Here is a 22,129-nt window from a genome sequence, read left to right as displayed (position 1 = left end):
GCTACTTCGCAACAACTAAAACATCACATTATCAACACTGTTTCCAGCAAAAATCCAAAACATCACCCCATACTAGCTACTGTGAAGAAAATTAACTTTATCCCAGCCAAAACCAGCACAGGATGGATTTAGGAAGCGTGCAACATAGAGAAGGACTGAAGAAGCATCTTTCAAGGAAAAAATTTTTTAATTCTTTTAAACTGTAATGGGCCAGCATATCAGAGTCTATCAGAACAACAGTTCTCAAAACATTGAGTTCCCAACATCCAGAAGACAAAGTTTTCTTACTAAGCCTTTAAGCATTCCATCTCTTACTGCATTTTTTGTATTTCTGTAAATCTATTTAAATTTCTGTAAAAACAGAATTATTTTTTACCACATAAATATTATCCAGTATTTTAGCTAGTTGATTCCTTATACATTCAGTACTAGCAGTCTGAATGTTGATGAACTATAGAATGTGGAATCAATCTAAGGTTGTTAAAAACATTTCCAAGCTTGCAGCCCATCTCATATTGACATGCCAATAAGATGGTACCATAGTTCCAGATCCCTTCTGGTAGCTGTGCTGAACACTTCCAAATTTCTTACTCTGGAAGCATTAACTTATTTTTGATGAATAGGAAACCATGAATCTGAAAAAAAACCCTGCACCTTAGAAAAATATATTATTAAAACCCAGTGCCGCCTTTTTTTGATGTAAACTAGCATGGAGTAGTAATATTCCTGTGTGCTGTTGTGTTTCTCTGCAGTCAGTCTCCTCTTTTACAGGTTTAACAGGTAATTAAAGTAGTGATTGGCTGTCTTACAACTGTTGGAAGTCTACGTACTGGGTCAAGTTGCAAGTGCAGTAGTGGAATACCAGCAGGGCTGTAGGTAATCAGTTCTTTGTCCATATTCACATTTGCTGAGAACTGCTACTGAAGTGAAACGTCTTGCTGTCCTTCATACTGATCTAGATTCAGGTGTTTGGGAGGTACCTTATGCACAGTTTCTGCCTATCTTTTCTGTTCCTCATGCATTTGCCTTTGGATCTCAGGGTCATATCTACTCATGTTCAGATGTGCTGTTGACTTACTGTTTCTTGGTTTGTATGATGATTGATGGTCCCATAAGGAATCTGATGAACACCAAGCTACTCATAGTATGGGGGTGGTCTAGCAAAAGCTGATGACATTTCTATTGGATGTAAAAAATGCTGGTTTGAAATGATAACCTGATTCAAGCTTAAGCAAAGGAAATCGATTTGAGTAATTCAGTGTTGTTTTTTTTTTTCCAATAGGGATAAGCTTGGGTGTTTTCTGGATGTCTGAGGAAGGAGCTAGGAGATGAAGTGGTTTAGCAGGTGCTGAAGAATGCAAATCTTGAGACAGTGGCATAAATCCTGTTTGTCTGCTGTGGCTTTCTAATAGGCTTAAGGAAACATTCACGTTCAGATGATTCTAAACCAGAAAAGCAAACAAAACAGCATTTACAAATACCTTGAAATAGCAATCATGCACTAAATATGCACAAAAATGGTATAAATCTTTTTTGTCTACAGCAATCACTACAAAAACATTTCCTAATTTAACAGGACAGATAACATATCAGATATACAATCTTCATAAACAACACTTTGCTATACCTACTTTTATATGGCCATTGTTCCTTTCACCTCTTAAACTATTCCTTCGTTGAAAATCAGAGCTCTTTTGATCAGTTTTTCCTTTATCTTCTTGAGTGGGCAGTTGTGTTTTTAGAGGGCCATTGCCTTTGGCAGTGTGTGCAGGCTGGCTTCCTTCCAGGTGAACAGATGGATACTGTTGCAAAATTTGTTGCACGTTTGGCAGGTTGGCAAAGGATGACTGCACTATTTGCATTGAACTCATGAAGTTGATTTGCTATAGCTGGATGCACATACACAAAGTTAATACTGTAAAAACCTTTAATAGGGATCTAAGCAAAAATTCTGTGTCTAGGCTATGTTATAACTGTTCATTGTCCTAATATAGGTGACAAAATAAACAACCACCCAAAGTTTCAGTAATGATTCCATTGTATGATTTTTATTGTACTGGACTTTCTTTTAAGATACATTAAATACCTGCCACAGACAGGTTATGCTAAAGCAAGACAAATTCCTTCACTTTTTTTTTTTTTTGGTGAAATTTAAGTAAATGAAAGGTTAAATAAAATTGCTTCAATATGCTAACAAAAATTAATTTCTAGTATAGCTACAAAGTTATTACAGCTTCAGAATCTTTTCTAATTTATACTATTAGAGCATACCAAGTTATGTGAACTAAAACACACTCAAACTTATTATAATATTACTCATTTTCTTGAGTCAAAATCAAGAGTTAAGTCTAAAATAAGTTTTCACAGTAGTTATGTGGCAGTGGAAATCTCTTTTAAAAACAACAAAACACAGAAGACCTTTAAAACAGTATCCCCGTTGTTTTAAATAGCATAGTTTATACTGTGAATGGTATTTTCAATAATGAGATGCTCTCACCTGAACTAACTTAAACATTTCATGTTGGAACATCTGCCTGACAGTTTCTGACAGTGTTTAGTTCATCTTCTGTAGGGATTTCATTCTTGATGCCTTGCTGCTTTGCACAAATGGAAGTATTGGAGGCAACACTTGACATAGTTGACACAACAGTCTGAGAAGGCTGACCATCACTCAGACAAATCTTTATATTACTTAAGACCAGAAGGAAAAGAACAAAAGTATTAAAAACATTTGTAGTTCAGAACACCTATAGGCAGCTTAAATCAATCCAGAAAATTTGAAAGACATAATTTTTCTAAAGCATATTTAATTTGTAGGATCAATTTAATAATTAACACTGCACAATCTTCACTGGAGAGCATGTATGACATCTTTTTCCTAATGATTCCTAATATACTGAATTAAAAACAGCAGTAAAGACATAAGCTCTATCTGATTTTTTTAGTCACGGGGGTATCCAAAACATTATCTTTGCTAGATACAGGCAGAAACCAATGATTTGACAGAAAGAGGGCCTGTTAGTCATAAAACCAAACAGATGATGGAAAATGGATAAGGACATTGTTAGCTGAAATAAGAGAGATGGCAGATTTACTTTCACTTACATTATTAAATGCACCTTTATCTATTTGGAATTAAAAATCAACAACAAAATTTCAGATCAGAAAACAATTAAAATTAAAATAACATGCACATGATGCAATATATTGAATTTTCTAATTACTCACAGAGATAATTAGATCTTATAGTAGGTAAAGACTGTTAAGTAGATGAAGTACTTAAATGAAGAAGAGAGGGTTAGGATTTACATGAAGTTATAAATAAACTGAAGGACTTTATCTACATCAACAGAAATTGACCCAAAACATATTTCTCTCTTTAAGAAAAATGCTAAATTTGCTACAGGTACAGGCAAACTTTGGAAGATTTTTCACAACTGAACAGGATGGTCTCCAAACATATGAAGAAATAATACAGAAATGTAAAGCAATGGCTAATGAGTAATATTGGAAAGGTTTTGGATATGTAATGGGTGTGAGTGGCACAGGAAATCTTTTGGAAGACAATTAAAATGTGTAAGCATGGCACAAAACCCTAAAGTTGGAGAAAGGTTTTTTAAAAAAAGCTGGCATGAAAAACTCAAGAAGGAAATGAGACTAGAGACACAGGAAAATGGAATCTGAAGGGATGTGTACTATAAACTGAAAAAAACACATATTATAGAAGACAATTCTAGAAGCAAAAGCCTGAGACTGCCTCCTGACCCCTTTTCCCAGTTCCAACTTTCTCCCTGTTTATAGAAATATTAGGTATATGTTTATGTGCACCTAGAAGTTACTGTAGGACATATAAATTTTAATAACTTTATTAAAAATTAGTATAAGTTTATAATATTATTTTATGTGGCAATATATCTTCTATAGTAATATTATATAATTGTAATGATTCTGTCTGGAACCAAAAAACAAGAGTGTCACTTCTCTTGAAATCTGGTAGCTCTGAATTAACATGATTGATTCATGTGATATTCTGGACAACATGCAAGAGTACATGATCCTCAAGGATTACAGTACAAAGAGGTTTCAGAAAAGGCTACTTAGTACTACAGTTTGCAGGTACAATATACTATACCTGCAAACATTTTGTACTCAAATCTACACATCATGTTACTTGAGACTGAAAATTTAGTAGGGGTAGTCCATTATTTATTGTATGAAACATTATAGGTTTACCTTACCTGGGAACTTCTGCATCTTGTTCTAAAGAGAATTAGTAAGAAATGGTGCTAGTAACAACCTCAGTCCTTCTATAAAGGAAAAATTAGTATTGTAAACACTACAATAATTTGTTATGCTGTTTATTTTCATTTTATATACATATATTTTTATATAAAAATATATATAACCATCTGAAAAAAATTTTAATTAGTATGAGATAAAATACCTGAAAGCCACATGATCAGAGCTATACTGATCTGCATTGCTTCTATTACTGCATTATACTGCAATTTGAGCTGGCAAATATTGACATTCATGCTTTGTCTTCCTAACAATCAGAAACTTAAACAAAAGCACTGAAAAGGTTCTTGCTGTCCAACACAAACAGCAGGAAAAAAAAGAGGTTGACTGAGTTGACAGAATGTTGCTGTACGCTTCTATGGGAGAACTTATCTTGGGCCGCATATCTCCGGGACACAGGGCTCTACCCACCCTGGGGACAGTGATGCACAGACATCAATATGATGGATACAAAATGTCCGTTTATTTAGCTGCGTCACACGCTTATATAGCTCTTGCGCTTCCTGTTCCTGCCACTCCTATAGGGAGGAGTCTATCTTTCCGTCACAGCCCGTGATCTTCCGGTCGCCGATCCCTGTCTATTCCCCTACATCTCCCCCTCCCCATGCTACTAAAATTCTACAAAGCTACTTGCGTAAGTGGATACATATTGCGGTCAGGTCTATATTCATGTAACTCTCGCAGGCGCTCTTTGATTTGTCTTATAACACAGCATAACAATGGCAGCCCACAAGTAACCATGGTTACTACACACAACAAGATCCCCCCAATTATTACTATCCAGTCCCAGTTCATATCTCTCTTTTGCCGCCCTCTCCCAGTGTTGCTCTCGTTGCAATATTGCTTGCGGTCTTGTCAAGGAGCTCATTTCTTTTCCGAATGGTACGGCTAGCATGAGGATCCATGTCAGCAGACCCTGCAAAGAGACAACTCAGAAAGGGATTATTCATTGTACATCCTTGCACAGTTCTGCTTTCACACACTTTGCAGGCACCCATTCTATGCACCCTTCGTTCTCAACCGCGGCGTAGCCCCTTCCCAGGCATCTCAGTTTCCATCCTCTCTCCCATTGCTCACTGCCTGGGAACCTTACTCGTACCTGCGGATAGCGCTCGCCTGCTTGAGCTTTGCCAAAGTGCTTCTCCACTGCTGTAACTTGCTCCTGCCCGCGTATAAAATGATTAAGCAAATATAATGCACGCATTAAAATAGTTTGCTGAGCTGCTGCGGGTATAGCTCCCTTATACCCCTCCCCCTCCCCAAGCTGCATTATCTTTGCTTTCAAGGTGCGATGAGCGCGTTCAACAATTGCCTACCCCGTGCTATTGTAAGCAATGCCGTGTTTTAATACAATATTCCAAGCTTTACACCATTCTTCGGTACTTCGAACCCAAAAGCATGGTCCATTGTCTGTTTTTATCTCGGTAGGCTTTCCAAGCCACACCTTCTACAACAGAAGAAGAGAAAAATCTAATTTAAGCAACATTGTTAATCTGATTACAATCTGCATTTCTAAAAAAGAAAACCTAGTATCATAAGAAATCTTTGAGGGGCATCTAATGTGCAGTTATTTTTGTTTCTTTCAAAATAAAGGTATATCAGTTCAAAATTTTAGAGTTCTGTGTCTTTTAAAAATTAGGCCATTTTAAAGTTTTTAACAAATGTACATACACAGGAATATTTATTTATATGCCATCACAATTAATAAGATTTCCTAAATATTAAGACATTCAGGCACTGTATATCAGAGGAAAAGGTTTCATTATTACAAACTGAAATAATAAAAATAGGCTGATATTGTTCTATCATTAAAATAAATGAAAAAAAATCTCAACACACCAAGATTCCTCATGGTAAACAAAGAACCCTGTGTTCACAGAATACAGATTTTCTTCTCTTGAAAAAATTCAGAGAAATCAAACTGGGCAGTAATTGATTCAAACAGACAATGTGACAATCAGGTTTATGGACAGTTTCTATAATTTTATATACATTATATTATAAATGCAGAGATATTTTAAAACAAATTTTTTAAAAATATCACAATGAAGTAAATTTTTTTAATTTCTTAAGTTGTGTAAAATATCATCCTCTCTCTTTCAGGAACTAACCTATCCATTTTTATCTTACCTTCTGCTTCCTAGACACCAATCTCTTTTCTAAATTGTGCAACAAATTAACTGTTAAATTTCCTAGAATAACAGCTCTCCACCTGTATTTAGCCTGAAGATGCTGCTCCTATTTCAGATCTGGAGAAGGAATTGTATATCTGAAAGCTTTTCCAATTATTCTCTATCCTTTGCCCAGATATAAAATACACCTTCCCGAAAAACATGCCTCTCATTTGTTCATTACTAAAATATCCACTCATCCACCCAGCACTTTGTATATGTGAAATAGAAGATGACTTAAATTTTGTTTCAAACTATGACTTTATTGCTATAAACAACAGCAAGAACCCATTGAGATTGGACTGGACTCCATAACTAAAAAAACATACTATAGATTTTTTAAACAAAGTTAAAAGAGAAATTAAAACAACAAAAAGTCTCATGCATTTTCAGCCTTTCCTTCTTTTGGCTTTTTTTGGCTCTTTTTTTTTTTTTTTTTTGCACCTTTTGGTCTTCCTGGGGACTATCTGAAATTGAATAGAAAAAGATGCATCTGAACTTGTATATTTTTATATCCCCTTCTGCTTCAACACAGTATTATTGTATTAGCCCAAGGCAAACATACTTTTGATTAATCAGCCACCTGAAAAAAAACTGATTGAAAAATAATCAAAATTACATACTTTTCAGAAGACAACTGAAGATCAGAAATAAGGAGATATCCTAATGATTTATCCAAGCATCTTTTTTTTAAAGCCATTATTATGAGTTTTTATTTTCAAATTCATATCCATATAGTATTGATACCATGAAAAGCCAAAATCAGGACTCAACAGTCTGAATGACTATTAAGCAGGTATTCTTTATTGCAGCACTGGACACACAGGGGCTCACTCCTCCTAGTGTGAGTGCCTGCACAGGGTTAGTTGCATAACTTAGACAAGCTTTACATACATATTCATTAGTTTTCTGAGAAAAGATATACATATTCATTAATTTTCCAAGAAGTCATTACCATATGCAAATGTCCTTTGCACATGCCTGCTGGTGTCTCCGGGTGGTCGTCAGGGGTCTCTGGATGAAGGACATACTCTTCCTCACTGTGTCTGCTAGTTAACTTTTGCTTTTGTGCAAACTCAGTTCTGAGATCGCGTATATACTGTCCTTGAGGGACGGTCTGTTCTGGTTTAGTGTTTGCTCTGCAGTTCTTTATCTTTATGGTTCTGTACATCTGCTTTTCTAAGGTCAAATGTTGTCATCGTAAATTTTTGTTTTGGCGCTTCTTGTCTTGAAGCCTTTCTGACTCCCCCAAAGCAACAAGTTTTAGTCACAACAGCTCTAACTCTATCAGTACCCTGGAAATATACTCTGCTAATCTTGCACCTCCTAGGTAAGGATGAAAATATGTAAACAACCCTATTATACACAAACTATTTACAAACTAAGGAATTAAAAACAAATGCAGGTTTTTACACATGCCAGAGAGTCACAATAATAAAACGCACTGTAGAATTGAAGAGCACAACACATTTATTGTTTCTAATCCTATTAACTGCACTGAATCTAGAGTACTACAGGCAAGCAAACCAATGCTATTGCAATTCACATTTCAGCATAATAGCCCTTAGCCAATTTCAAAGACAGGAGACACAACCAAAGATGATGCATGAGAAAAAGGCTTGTTTACAGATTCAGACTGAGTTTTCAGGCAGGAGCAAAATAAACATCTTTATACATTTAATTTAAAAACAAGTGAGCAAGCAAACAAGTGGTAGAGTCTTTAGTTAATCACCCTGTGACAACTTCAGAGACAGCACACATTTTTAAACAAAAAAGTTGTTAATACAGCTTGCTAATATAACATAAGAATCTGGTCTATTAACCAGACGACCATCTGTATTTTTTGAATTGACATACTTTTGTATATATGTGTGTATGCATGATCTTATATATTTATAGTTTTATACATTATATAGATTTAACAATTATATATATCTGTTTATGTAGGCATACACACACATTTAGTTTTACAAACAATGAATCAGCTTTCAAAAGTGCTCACAGCAGATCTCACTTTTCTACTGTTTCATTATTTGTTACTTTTATTATTAAGTAGGGAATAAATTTTACCAATTCTAAATATTTTAAACCTTCCATTTCTTAAGTATTTTGAAGGATATTTTGAAAAGAGTATTCATAATAATTTGCTGCTTCTATGCAAGATGGTAACTTGCCTTTCCTCTTTGATGTTCTACAGGTTTGATCCTGACAGAGCTATTGGAGATCTTTGGAGTTTCATATGGCTCCTCAAAGAACTCTACAAAATATACACAATTACTCTAAATTAGAAAACTACATGACATACAGCATTGTTATGTGCTTTCTGCCAACTGGTTACATTAGTCCACTTTTTTCCCCTAGCAAGGAGAAAGGCGTTGAGAGAGAGCTCAGCAAATTCAAAATTTGTGTTACTACTACTGATGATGCATGCATCATCAGAAAAAAAAAAAGCTTATTTTCATGGTAAGAATATGATAAACTTAATCTATGCATACTCAGCTCTTAAAAATTTCAAATTGGATTTCCATGAATATTTTGGAATGAAAGTAAATGAGAGAATTAAATATGTTAATATACATTGTCCTATCTCTATAGCAAAAAAGTTACATAAGTGAAAAACTGATCAGAAAAAATCTTAAGAAAGCATAAAAATATAAAATTTAGTTATAATATAAAAGTGTTACAATAATAATACAGTAATAATTTCAATAAAACTATGAAAACATTTCCATTTCTGATTAGAGGGTCATATAATGCTATTCAGGCAAAACTCGTACTGTTTTATATATCAGACCATAGTAAAAGGATATACCATAAAAACAAACCTTCACTTTCTGATGTTACATCTAACTCCTCCTGAACAAATGGTCCCACTTCATTAAGATCTGCAGTCATATAAGGTACAGAATAATTCCCATGATTAAAATCCTTCTTATAAAAATATGTTGACTTTGTAGACATTCTGGTAATGGAATTAATAAAACATAATAACAGTAGAAACAATGTAAGTACCTGACAAAGTATGCTGTTCCATTCAGATTGCAGGCTAGTAGTGATATCCCTAAGAAAATGGAATTTTTGCAACTGTCTGCTAAAGACATAACAATGAACTATGCAAGCCTGGCAAAACAGAAGTTGAGGGCCAGAGAGGGAAACTGAGAGATAGGGAAGCACTTGTTTTACGACTATATCCTTGAGGAGAGCTGAGAGACTGATCAAAGCAAGCATCCTGCCTTAAAAGATGCTGAGAACTGGGTGATAAAGTGTGTAGTCAAGGAAAACAACTAATTGGGATGTAGATAAGAACTAAACCAAAGTGCCCAGTAGGGGAACTATCCTTGTTATAATGCTAAAAATCAGGCCCATAAGCCAGGAACTACCCCCCCTCTAGTAAGTCCCTTAATCTATGAGCATGCGTGGTAAATTAAAAGGGAGCTGTACTGTTACATCCAAGCGAGAAAGAAATTAACCAATTATTAGCTGAGTCATGTGAATACTAACAGTGATTGACACATTTAACTGTATAAATGCCTTGTAGTTTCTCAGTGCATTGTGCTAGCCTTGTGGGTTACCACCTAGCACCAATTTTGGCACAAAAATGAATTAAATAAAATACCTCTGCTCTGTGTGTAGTTTGGCATTTTGCACACCAGGTGAACAAACCCGCTTTTTGGGATAACAGTAGGCAATTGTAAAGTAAACACTGATGTGATACAATCAATGTTCATATAAATTTTGTCTCTAAATTTCACTTAAACCAAGTGTGGTGGGTTGGCCCTGGCTGGATGTCAGGTTCCCACCAAGCTGCTCTATCACTCCCTCTCCACAGGTGATGAAAGGCTCATAGGTCCAGATAAGGACAGGGAGATCACTCACCAATTACCATCATAGGCAAAACAGACTCAACTCAGGGAAATTAATTTAATTTATTGCCAATCAAATCAGAGTAGGGCAATGAGAAATAAAACCAATTCTTAAAACACCTTCCCCCCACCCCTCACTTCTTCCAGGGCTCAACTTCACTCCTGATTTCTCTACCTCCTCCCCCTGAGCAGCATGGGTGATGGGGAATGGGGTCACATTCAGTTCATCACACATTGTCTCTGCTGCTCTTTCTTCCTCACACTCTTTCCCCTGCTCCAGTGTGAGGTCCCTCCCATGTGAGACAGTCCTCCATGAACTCCATGGGTTCACAGCCTCCTTGAGGGCACATCCACCTGCTCCAGCATGGGGTCCTCCACAGGCTGCAGGTGGATATCTGCTCCACTGTTAACCTCAGTACGCTGCAGGGGGAAGCCTACCTCACCATGGTCTTCACCACAGGCTGCAGGGGAATCTCTGTTCCAGTGCCTGGAGCACCTCCTCCCCCTCCTCCTTCACTGACTTTGGTGTCTGCAGAGTTGTTTCTCTCACATGTTCTCTCCTCCAGCTGCTGTTGCACAGCAGGTTTTTTTCCCCCCTTCTTAAATATGTTATCACAGAGGCACAACCACCGTCGCTGATTGGCTTGGCCTTGGCCAGCAGCAAGTCCAACTTGGAGCCAGCTGACACTGGCTCTATCCGACATAGGGGAGGATTCTAGCATACACCAAGATTAATATTGCTCTTTTTTTCCCTATAACTGTAATATTTTATTGACATTAATGGTACAGACTTTCAGATGGGCTGTTTCTAGAAAAATGTAACCAACACACATGATCTACCAAAAAGAAAATGGAAGGCATAAACTGCACCATGACTTCAAAATCATCTATTTAATAATACATTTATCTCCCTCACAGAAGCTTCCTTTATTTAAAAAAAAAATCTTTTCAGGGAAGACACACACCAATCTCTTAGAATACTAATACCAAAGGTCTTTTGCTTCTTTAGTGCAGCAGATGAAATGTCACAAACACCTTTAGGTTATGGAATCTCCATCTCCAGAATTGTGTAAGATATTAGCAAATAAAATATTTACTGCCTTTTTCCATCTATTTTTCTGACTTGCACACATATGAACATAGCTAGATTACAGATCCAGGGAAAAAATAAACTAACATTGTGAACTCTTATCCTAGCATAAGGAAAATTACACTGAAGAAAGTTGAAGTTCTCTGAACTCTTTGAGAAAGCAATTATATCAATTATATCAGAAATCTAGAGCCCATTTCCACATCACTAACTTTATAAACAGTCATGTACAATGCAACAGCTACTTTGTTTTCTACTTAGAGATACATCTGCTGTTGGATAATATTTAATCTGCTTTTCTGTCTCTCAAGTGTAATTTTATGTCTCTCACTACTGAAGTTCTATAAAAAGTGAGGTCTTGTAACAACATTCAAGACTGTCAGCTTCCAACACTGTTAATACTAATAATGCTTAAAAGAGGGCACCTAATAGTTTTTTCATTTTTTCATTAAAATTAACAGGAGCACAGAACAGAATCAGCAAAATAATTTAGATGTCCTGAATACTTCATATTACAAATTTAGTCATTTATTTGAGAAGATCTGACACAATTGCATGTGATATTACAAGGCATAATAAAATTCGGATCTTTTACAAGGTTGATAATTGTAGCAGGAATTATGCAGCCTCCACCTAGTCCATGTCAGGAATTATGTGGGTGCCACCTCAACAGGGCTCAGCCCTAGGTTCCTGCTCAAAGACGAGTTGCCAATCTGCTGAGTAAATAAGTGATTTATTTAACTGACATGCAGAGCAGCTCAAGCTGGGTGCCTCCGAAGAGGGACCCCTACTGCAGATTGCGCGTGCCAATTATACCCGTACGACCCATCACCCGATCCCCAAGTCCAATCACTTAATTGTGGTCAGTGGTCTCTTGATTTCTTATTGGTTTTTACTGTAGCTGGGCTGGCCGCCTTCTGAAGTTACATCATTCTCTTGGAATTGTTTCCTTGGCCCTTATCTTCTTCATTCTGCTCACATCTGCCAGTTTCAGATAGTTCTGTGTTTGCAGCATTAGTTTTATCAAAAAGTTTACTCGTGGTCAGCTCTAGCGGCCTAAGGCTTCAACTACTTTAGCTTCTAGTGCTAAGCAAGGTTATTAATCTTAACAATTCTCAACAAAATAGGCACAGTATAGAACACCTTAAAATTTCTAGTGGAATTACTAACTTATACAGATACAGAATATATATAATAACTAAGGATCATATTTTGGGATTAACATCTAGTAATCATAGAATCATAGAATGTCCTGAGTTGGAAGGGACCCACAAGGCTCATCGAGTCCAACTCCTGTCCCTGCATAGGACAACCCCAAAATTCACACCATGTGTCTCTGAGGGCGTTGTCCAAGTGCTTCTTGAATATCGCCAGGCTTGGCGCCGTGACTACCTCCCTGGGGAGCCCGTTCCAGTGCTCCACCACCAACGTAATGTAACAGACTGCTTCAGGCAGCTGTAAACAATATGCATGAGATTGACTTTGCACTCCAAATTAAACATATATATAACATAATAACAGTAGAACTCTTCATATTGACATGCTGCTTAGCTTAGGAATTATAACCAAAAAGAGTTCTTACGTTAAAAAAAAATAAATTACCCAAAACTGGTTTCACAAAGATCATCATAGGATTGTACGCTCTGGATATCAAACTGGAGGATCTGCCGGTACAGAAGAGCCTTCATCCATGCTACTTTCTTTCTCTGTCCTAGGTTGGGCTTCTGATAGAAATGTAAATTCTTTCAGATATTGATTACCTGGACTCTATTAATAATAACAATAAAAATAATTTTAAAAATGTTTAAACTAATTTTAAAAATTCTGGATTTATAATTTCTTGTGGAACCTGAGTTTTGCCCCTTTTTGCATTAAGTGAAGCAATGGTCCTCAGAATTATCTAAAAGAATCAATGAAATAAGAGATATTTATCAGTGTCAATTAAGCATCAATTGTCACTGATGCTATGTGACAATTAAATACACTCTATACAAAGATATACAATAAGATTTGGCCTTCAGCACCAGTAATACAAAACTGGTATTAAACTACTCTAAATTAATATCACTGAAGACAGTATGAGAGGCAAAACCCCCATACATAATCATGCATAGTTAGAAACATGCACAACATTTTGGCAGTAAGTTGTAAGTAAAATACAAGTGGCACTTGTCAGAAAACAGAAAACACAAACCAAAACCAAGAGAAAAATCTCTTTTGACCTGGGAGAAAAGCCTTCTCAGAAAAAACCAAACCCCAACCAAACAAAAAAAACCAACCCCCCAAAAAATCAACAACCCCCCCACCAAAACAAACCCAAAAAACCAAACCCAAAACCCCGCAACCCTCTCCCCCCAAAGCCTTTCATGTAGACTTAATTAAGGAGGATAAATGATCCAGCTGTTCCTAAATATAAAATAAAGCAATACTCATCGGGTTCTTCTGTAAAATATCTTCACATTTTCCAGATCTAACAGTGCTAGATGGAAGTTCAAATTTACTTTTCACCAGTCCACAGCTACTTTAAATACTTCAGTCAGACTGTATCTGTACTGTCCTCAAAGACAAATAAATCTAAATTCAAGTCTGCTCAGAGAAACTATTTCTTTATTCTTTGTCTTGGTTTTCTATAGTCTATCTCCAATAGTAGCTTTCTTCAAAGATGATGTCTAAAACTAGACACAGTGGTTTAACTTGTAAGCATTTGCTCAAATAATCTGGTATCTAGATAAATTAGATTTTAAACAGGAATTGCAGAGAGGACTTAAATTTCTAACCAAAGTCTTCCTACAGACAGAATTTCAGTATTCCTGGGATGTTTCTCTTTTCCTAGCAACCCTTAAAGGAAAGGCTATTAATCAGTATTCCATGTTTTATTGAGAATGGAACTATGAGGTAAAAGATGTGTGTGATTGTCTTTACTGGCATAACTAACTCACATATTTCATTGACACCAAACCCATCCTCTTTCTTACCTTAAATTTTATGCTCTTTGCTTGAGATCCATCCCTGTATAACTGTTCTAACAGCCATAAAGAAGTAAGGAGAGCAGCTGCTGATGCTTTCACATGTATCATTGGGAGACTCTTTTCTAAGGAATCTTGTTTATTGGAACCACAGAGCAGTTTTTTATCAGACCATCTGATCATCCACTCAAGCGATTTTGCAATATTGCTAAATTTACCCATCAATTCTATAGCTAATTGATATTGTACCAGGAGAAGAACTATATGAATAGTTTTGTAAATGTATTTAGAAGTTGCCAGAGTTTGCAGGCTAGAAAAAGTATGGTTAGGAAAGGTCTGACTTGCTGGTGTAATAGTTACACCTTCATTGTCACACTGAGCTCTGTAAATTGACTTGTATTTTAAAGCAAATAATCCTTCATTAAGTCCTTTCATTAGGTTATGCACAGAAGGTTCTGTTGTCTGTAGAATGGACTGTACAATGGTTGGATTTTCCAAAATATTTTGGTTTTCATTATAGACAGACACAGTTTCAGGATCGCAAGATGCCAGGATAACAGTATAGCAAGACCCCATTCTAAACATGATTTGGCTTCTAGCTTTACCTTGTTGACAGTTTAGTATTATATGAACATCAAAAAAAGAGAGTTTAATTAATGCTCTTGAAGAAGTCCAGAAAAGCTAGTAGGAAATTGAATTCTAAGGTCACTATACTTTATCAGGTCTCCCTCAAGAAAATGACTCAAAGAGAGTTCTAAAAAAAAAACATATTAATCATCATCACATTCAAATTCCCATGCACCAACTACAGGTAAATTACATTGATTATTTGTGTCTTTTCATATACTTTGCCTTTATGTTTTGTTTTCCAGTTAAGAGCTTTTATCTTGTGGGTAGCAATTTTTCTACCTATGTTGCCGTATGCTTCTGTGGGAGAACTTATCTTGGGCCACACATCTCTGGGACACAGGGCTCTACCCACCCTGGGGACAGTGATGCACAGACATCAATATGATGGACGCAAAATGTCCGTTTATTTAACTGCGTCACATGCTTATATAGCTCTTGCGCTTCCTGTTCCTGCCACTCCTATGGGGAGGAGTCTATCTTTCCGTCACATCCCGTGATCTTCCGGTCGCCGATTCCTGTCTATTTCCCTACATCTCCCCCCTCCCCATGCCGTTAAAAGTTCTACAAAGCTACTTGCATAAGCTGATACATATTGCGGTCAGGTCTATGTTCATGTAACCCTTGCAGGCGCTCTCTGATTTGTCTTATAACACAGCATAACAATGGCAGCCCACAAGTAACCATGATTACTACACACAACAAAATCCCCCCAATTATTACTATCCAATCCCAGTTCATATCTCTCTTTTGTCACCCTTTCCCAGTGTCGCTCTCATTGCAATATTGCTTGCAATCTTGTCAAGGAGCTCATTTCTTTTCCCAGTGGTACGGCTAGCATGAGGATCCATGTCAGCAGACCCTGCAAAGAGACAACTCAGAGAAGGATTATTCATTATACATCCTTGCACAGTTCTGCCTTCACACACTTTGCAGGCACCCATTCTATGCACCCTTCGTTCTCAACCGCGGCGTAGCCCCTTCCCAGGCATCTCAGTTTCCATCCTCTCTCCCATTGCTCACTGCCTGGGAACCTTACTCGTACCTGCGGATAGCGCTCGCCTGCTTGAGCTTTGCCAAAGTGCTTCTCCACTGCTGTAACTTGCTCCTGCCCGCGTATAAAATGATTAAGTGAATATAGCGCACGCATTAAAATAGTTTGCTGAGCTGCTGCGGGTATAGCTCCCTTATACCCCTCCCCCTCCCCAAGCTGCATTATCTTTGCTTTCAAGGTGAGATGAGCACGTTCAACAATTGCCTGCCCCGTGCTATTGTAAGCAATGCCGTGTTTTAATACAATATTCCAAGCTTTACACCATTCTTCGGTACTTCGAACCCAAAAGCATGGTCCATTGTCTGTTTTTATCTCGGTGGGCTTTCCAAGCCATGCCATCACCATAGTCCAATGGGCAGCCAACTGCGCTGCGGTCTGCTTCCGATGTTGAGTAGCCATGATGACTCCACTATATGTATCAATTGTAATTGCCAGGTGCCTTCCGGGGGCCAACTGTGGACATTCAGTAAAGTCAGTCTGCCAGATAGCATTTGCTTCCAATCCTCGAGGGTTGACTCCTGCCTCCCACAATGGCGAGTGCTGACAGTAAGGACAGGTGGCTACTACTTCTCTTGCTGCTCTTATTGAGATGCCACACTCCTTTGCCAAGGCTTTAGCACCCAGGTGCAGTTGTTCATGCAGTTTTTTTGCCTCCGTCAATGTCCAGACTCCCACGGCTGCCTCATCAGCCATGCGATTCCCCTCAATCAGTGGTCCAGGCCCCATCTGATGACTGCGAATGTGAATTACTGTCACAGTTGCTCCTTGCTGCAATAAAGCAACCTCTAGCATCAAGGCAATTTCCGTGTGCGGTACACCCTCCCGTTTCATGGACGTGACTAATTTATACACGTATAAAGAGTCCATGCACACATTTATATGCCGATCTCTATCCTTTCGCAGGGCCATCTCTAGCGCTTTCACTTCTAGCCACTGCACACTTTTACCCTGCTCCCCATACGTCTGGCGCATCCAATTATTCTCTTCTTTCCACACTACCGCCGCTCTGTTTGTCTTTGACAAAGCGTCTGTGAAATATGTTGGTCCTGGGTGAGGGGTATCCAAAACTCTGCTATCCACACTTAAATCCACCACTTTGGCTGTCTCGGCCCACCTCTGTACCGTGCCTGTGACGATTTTTTCCTGGGTACGAGTATACCGCCAATTGTATATTCTCTTCACTCTCTACCACCTTCCACCATTTCTCCCCATTCCACGGCACTGTCAGCTTATCTGGCTCCTTCCCAAAGATTTCCTTGCTTTCCTTTTGCAAATGCCAAATCTTTCCCCCAGCTACCTTGACTTTTGTGGAGAATGCATCCTTGGGAACCTTCTGATATACCCATCGCAGTGGTTTTTCTTCCCCCGCCCATATTTGATAAAGTAATCCTAATCCTTCACCAGCTGTCAGAATCCAACCTGCGATTAATTCCTCCTGAGGGTCCCACCGCCATACTCCTTCCTTTTGCATTCAACGTTCTATCATCTGCAACTGCTGGACTGCCTCGGCGTCTAAACTCCTGGGCTCCCATGGGTCGGTCCCTTTCAGCAATGCATAGAAAGGTTGCATCTCCTCACCGGTGACGCGCACAAATGTCCGCAACCACTGCAGCGCTCCTACCAGCTTCTGTACATCGTGTAAATTTTTAACCTTAGGTGTAAGTTTAATGGGCTGAGCTTGTATGCAATCCCCTTCTAGTCTAGCACCCAGAAATCCACACACTGGTCCTCGCTGTACCTTTGCCTCCGCTATCTTGAGGCCTTGTCCCTCAAGGCCCCTTTGGGTGTCTGAAAAGACTTGTTCACATAACCCCTCAGTGGGCGCAGCTATGAGGACATCATCCATGTAGTGGATCATGTAGATTCTCTCCCGATACTGTCGCCTTACTTGCTGCAATGCGGAAGCCACATACCTCTGGCAGATCGCTGGAGAATTTTTCATCCCCTGCGGAAGTACTGCCCACTGCCATCTACTACCTGGTTCTGTGCGGTTCACCATGGGCAGAGTAAAGGCAAATCTCTTTCTATCATCTGGATGTAGCGGAATGCTGAAGAAGCAGTCTTTGATATCTAAAACAATGACCTGCCATCCTTTTGGGACAGCACTCAGATCTGGTAGGCCGGGTTGGAGAGGCCCCATGTCCTCCATTTGCTGATTTACTGCTCTAAGGTCATGCAGCATCCTCCATTGGTTTTTATCTTTCTTTTTTATAGCAAATATAGGGGTGTTCCAGGGGCTCATCGAGGGCTCTAGGTGTCCCACTTCGTGCTCTCATTTTACTATAGCTCTTACAGCCTCTATTTTTTCCGTTGTCAGGGGCCACTGCTCCACCCAGACAGGCTGTTCGGTTTTCCACACCAACTTGTGCTGACGAAGCCCCTCTGAGGCAGTGGCCCCTATGCTAAATTTTTCAACCCGATCCCCATCTGGGCAAGGGCGTCCCGCCCCAACAAGGGGCTTGCTACCCCATCTGCTACTAGTATTGTCACTACGGCTGTGAGGAGCTTCCCTGCCTCCTCGTCCATGACTTCGAGTTTCACAGGGCAAGTACTAGTCCTCGTCTGTTGTTCTCCTCCCACCCCTATTATACGCTTTCCCATGGCGAGGGGCCAAGTTGGTGGCCACCGTTCGAGTGGCATCACTGTGACATCCACCCCGGTATCCACTAACATTCCCAGGTATATCCATGCCGGACAACTTGGCTCTTGTGGGGTAATCATCACCGCCACCATGGGTCTCTTGTCACAGCCTAAGACCAAGGCCACGCGGGGGCCGTAACCTGCAAGTCTTGCTGGTCCTGCTCCCCTGCCTGAAGGTTCACTCCCCCTTGGCCCGCTATGGTGGGCCAAGCTCCTGGCACTGGCACCATGATGGGGGCCATTTGACTCACAGGAGGCGCGAATCCCCCTTGCTTCGCCCTCCCTTGGCCGTTTCCCAGCTTTGTGGCTCGACAATCTCTTGCCAGGTGTCCTGGCTTCCCACACGCCCAGCATCTCCCTACTGGGCGCGCTCCTCCTCCATTACGTCCTCCCCTTTCACCTAGCGGGCACCCAGCTTTAAAGTGCCCTAGCTGTCCACACAAATGACATCTCGGCCCCGCCCCCGCTGCTTGCACCAGCATCCTTTTTCGCTTCCACAGTCAGGGTTCTGGCAGACGTGCGCTCCCACACCGCCATGCTGATTCAATGCCTCCTGGCACAAGACATGCCTGATGGTTTGACCCAATGATGCCCCCGCCGCCAGGGAGCAGAGGACATCTTGTGTTTGCGGATTTGCTTGACTTTGGAGGCAATCCATAAGGACTGCCTCCTTGGCTGCTGGCGGCAATTCTGATTCTATAATAGCCGTCTGCAACCTGTCACAAAACGTTGTAAACGGCTCTCCCAGTCCTTGCTGTATCTTTTGCCAAGGTTCTGCTTTTTTTTTTTTTTGGATACCTGCCCACTTCGCTATATGCTCTACGGGAACTCTCCGTTACCGCTTGCAGCTCCCTGCCCCTCCTCCTGGAGCTATTCGGACAGGGAATATCCCGGGCATCTCTATCCTTACTCCATCGAGGCTACAATCTCTGGCTATCAGCCGCCAGTTAGGTAACTCGACTGACTGTCGCTGGGGCGCCCCCTTCGTTAAGAGTCCCATCTGCCACCGAGTTACTTCCCCTAGTGCGCGCATAACCTGCTGCAGCTGCCGCAGCACGTCCTCCGCGGACCCCTCCGGAGCTGCAGCGCTTCGGACCTCCCCTTTTGGCAATCTCTCTCGTCCCTCCTTCTGACTGGTCCTCCGAGTCCCTGCTGCCTTATGCCTCTTTTTTGCGCGCTGCAGGCAAGCTGCCCCGTCTTCCCACACGTGGACATCGGTTTTTCCCCCAACTTCTGATTCGCTGCTACTCGAGCTTGATCTATACCCATCCTGTCCTCCCCTCCAGACACCCCAATCCCCCTCCTCGTCCGACTCCCATCTCAAGGGTTGCCCCGGGAGCCAGTTCCGAGGGTCGGGCAGAGGGCGGCGCCGCTGCCGGCGCTGATCACCCTCCTCCTTCCGCTCCATCACTCCCGCTGCGCCCGCTGCCACGTCCCCCTCCCCGCGCGCAGGTACCCGCGCCTGTGCCAAATCATCCCAGGGGCATGCAGGGGGGCATTCCAAAGGTCCTGTTGGCTCAACAGGGAACACAGCCGCTTCCCGATCCACCTCTTCAGGAGCCTCAGACTGAGTCGCTGGCCAGGCTACTCCGTCCGAACTCCCCGCTTCTTCCCCATCCCCCGCGATGCTTGCCCCTGTCTGCGTCCCCACTGCCCATCCTGGGTCTATTTCTGGGCTATTGTTGACTGTGGCACCGTGCAGGCACAGCCGCGCCTGCCGCCACATCTTCCGATCCTCCCGAGCTTTCAATAGCAATCAGCGTATCTTTCCCCAGAGCTGTATGTACTGGGGTTTTCCCATCATAGCCCTTTTGGCTAACTCCTCTTTAATTCTCGCCCAATTATCTTTATTAAATATGTCCGCAGGACTCCGTATGAGCCCCTGTGTGATCATCCATCGGATACGCTTTGAGGTAGGCGCCTTCGAAATCGAAGTTCCAAATTCCTCCCCAATCCCTTCAGTACCTTTATGACTGTACCCACGGCGCGCCCGCCGTCCTGCGGCTTACTGTCCCACCCCTGCGTGCCTCAAGCTATCATTTCTCCCCGGCGAACTTGCCGTGTCGCCCCGCCGATCACGTCGGGGTCACCACTTGTTGCCGTACGCTTCTACGGGAGAACTTATCTTGGGCCGCATATCTCCGGGACACAGGGCTCTACCCACCCTGGGGACAGTGATGCACAGACATCAATATGATGGATGCAAAATGTCCGTTTATTTAACTGCGTCACACGCTTATATAGCTCTTGCGCTTCCTGTTCCTGCCACTCCTATGGGGAGGAGTCTATCTTTCCATCACAGCCTGTGATCTTCCGGTTTCCGATCCCTGTCTATTTCCCTACAGTGGATTAAAAGCTGCACACGAGCCAGCAATGTGCACTTGCAGCCCAGAAGGCCAACCATATCCTGGGCTGCATCCAAAGAAGCATGACCAGCAGGTCAAGGGAGGTGATTCTGCCCCTCTACTCTGCTCTGGTGAGACCCCACCTGGAGTACTGCAGCTCTGGAGCCCTTAGCACAAGGACATGGAACTGTTGGAGCAGGTCCAGAGGAGGGCCACAAAAATAATCCGAGAGCTGGAGAACCTCTCCTATGACAACAGGCTGAGAGAGTTGGGGTTGTTCAGCCTGGAGAATAGCAGGCTGCGGAGAGACCTTATAGTGGCCTTTCAGTACTTAAAGGGGGACTATAGGAAGGATGGGGACAATCTCTTTAGCAAGGCCTGTTGTGACAGGACAAGGGGTGATGGTTTTAAACTAAAGAAGGGATATGTAGACTGGATATAAGGAAACAATTTTTTACAGTGAGTGTGGTGAAGCGCTGGAAGAGGTTGCCCAGAGAGGTAGTGGAGGCCCCATCCCTGGAAACATTCGAGGTCAGGTTGGATGGGGCTCTGAGCAACATGATCTAGCTGAAGATGCCCCTGCTCACTGCAGTGGGGTTGGACTAGATGACCTCTAAAGGTCCCTTCCAACCTAAACCATTCTATGGTTCTATGATTTTTCCTATATAATATGTATTTAAAATAATGTATTTCTATGCTCTTGTCCTGGTTTCAGATAGGGTAGAGTTAAATTTCTTCATAGCAGCTAGTATTATCATTAATCTGGGAGTTTTTTACTGTGATACCACTGATATGGCATATAGCCACCATAGGAATGATCACGTAAAGGATTATATAACAATTAAGATCATACAATTCAAATAATTGGCTATTCTCACCCAAAATCAAATCCCCTTGAGGTACACATCGGACTTCCTCATCCTCCTGCACCACCAACCAAGTGCACCCAGGCCTTAAGCAAAAGCAACTCCACGACTGGGTTTGCCTTTGCCTGAGGCAGGAATAACCCACTGTTTTCCCCAGCATATTTTTCACATACACTACAGGGACTCCATCCCCTTCCACAGTACATAA

The 22,129-nt window shown here is 40.9% G+C and overlaps 1 pseudogene; it reads right to left on the bottom strand.

The window, feature by feature from the left end:
* Positions 1 to 439: 439 nt before the first annotated feature.
* LOC142049668 (ciliogenesis and planar polarity effector 1-like) lies at positions 440 to 15,389 on the bottom strand (annotated as a pseudogene).
* Between the last annotated feature and the right edge of the window lie 6,740 nt (positions 15,390 to 22,129).

Source organism: Phalacrocorax aristotelis, chromosome W (assembly GCF_949628215.1).
Source record: "Phalacrocorax aristotelis chromosome W, bGulAri2.1, whole genome shotgun sequence".
Lineage (NCBI taxonomy): Eukaryota > Metazoa > Chordata > Aves > Suliformes > Phalacrocoracidae > Phalacrocorax > Phalacrocorax aristotelis.
This window is presented reverse-complemented; position numbering and strand designations above follow the sequence as displayed.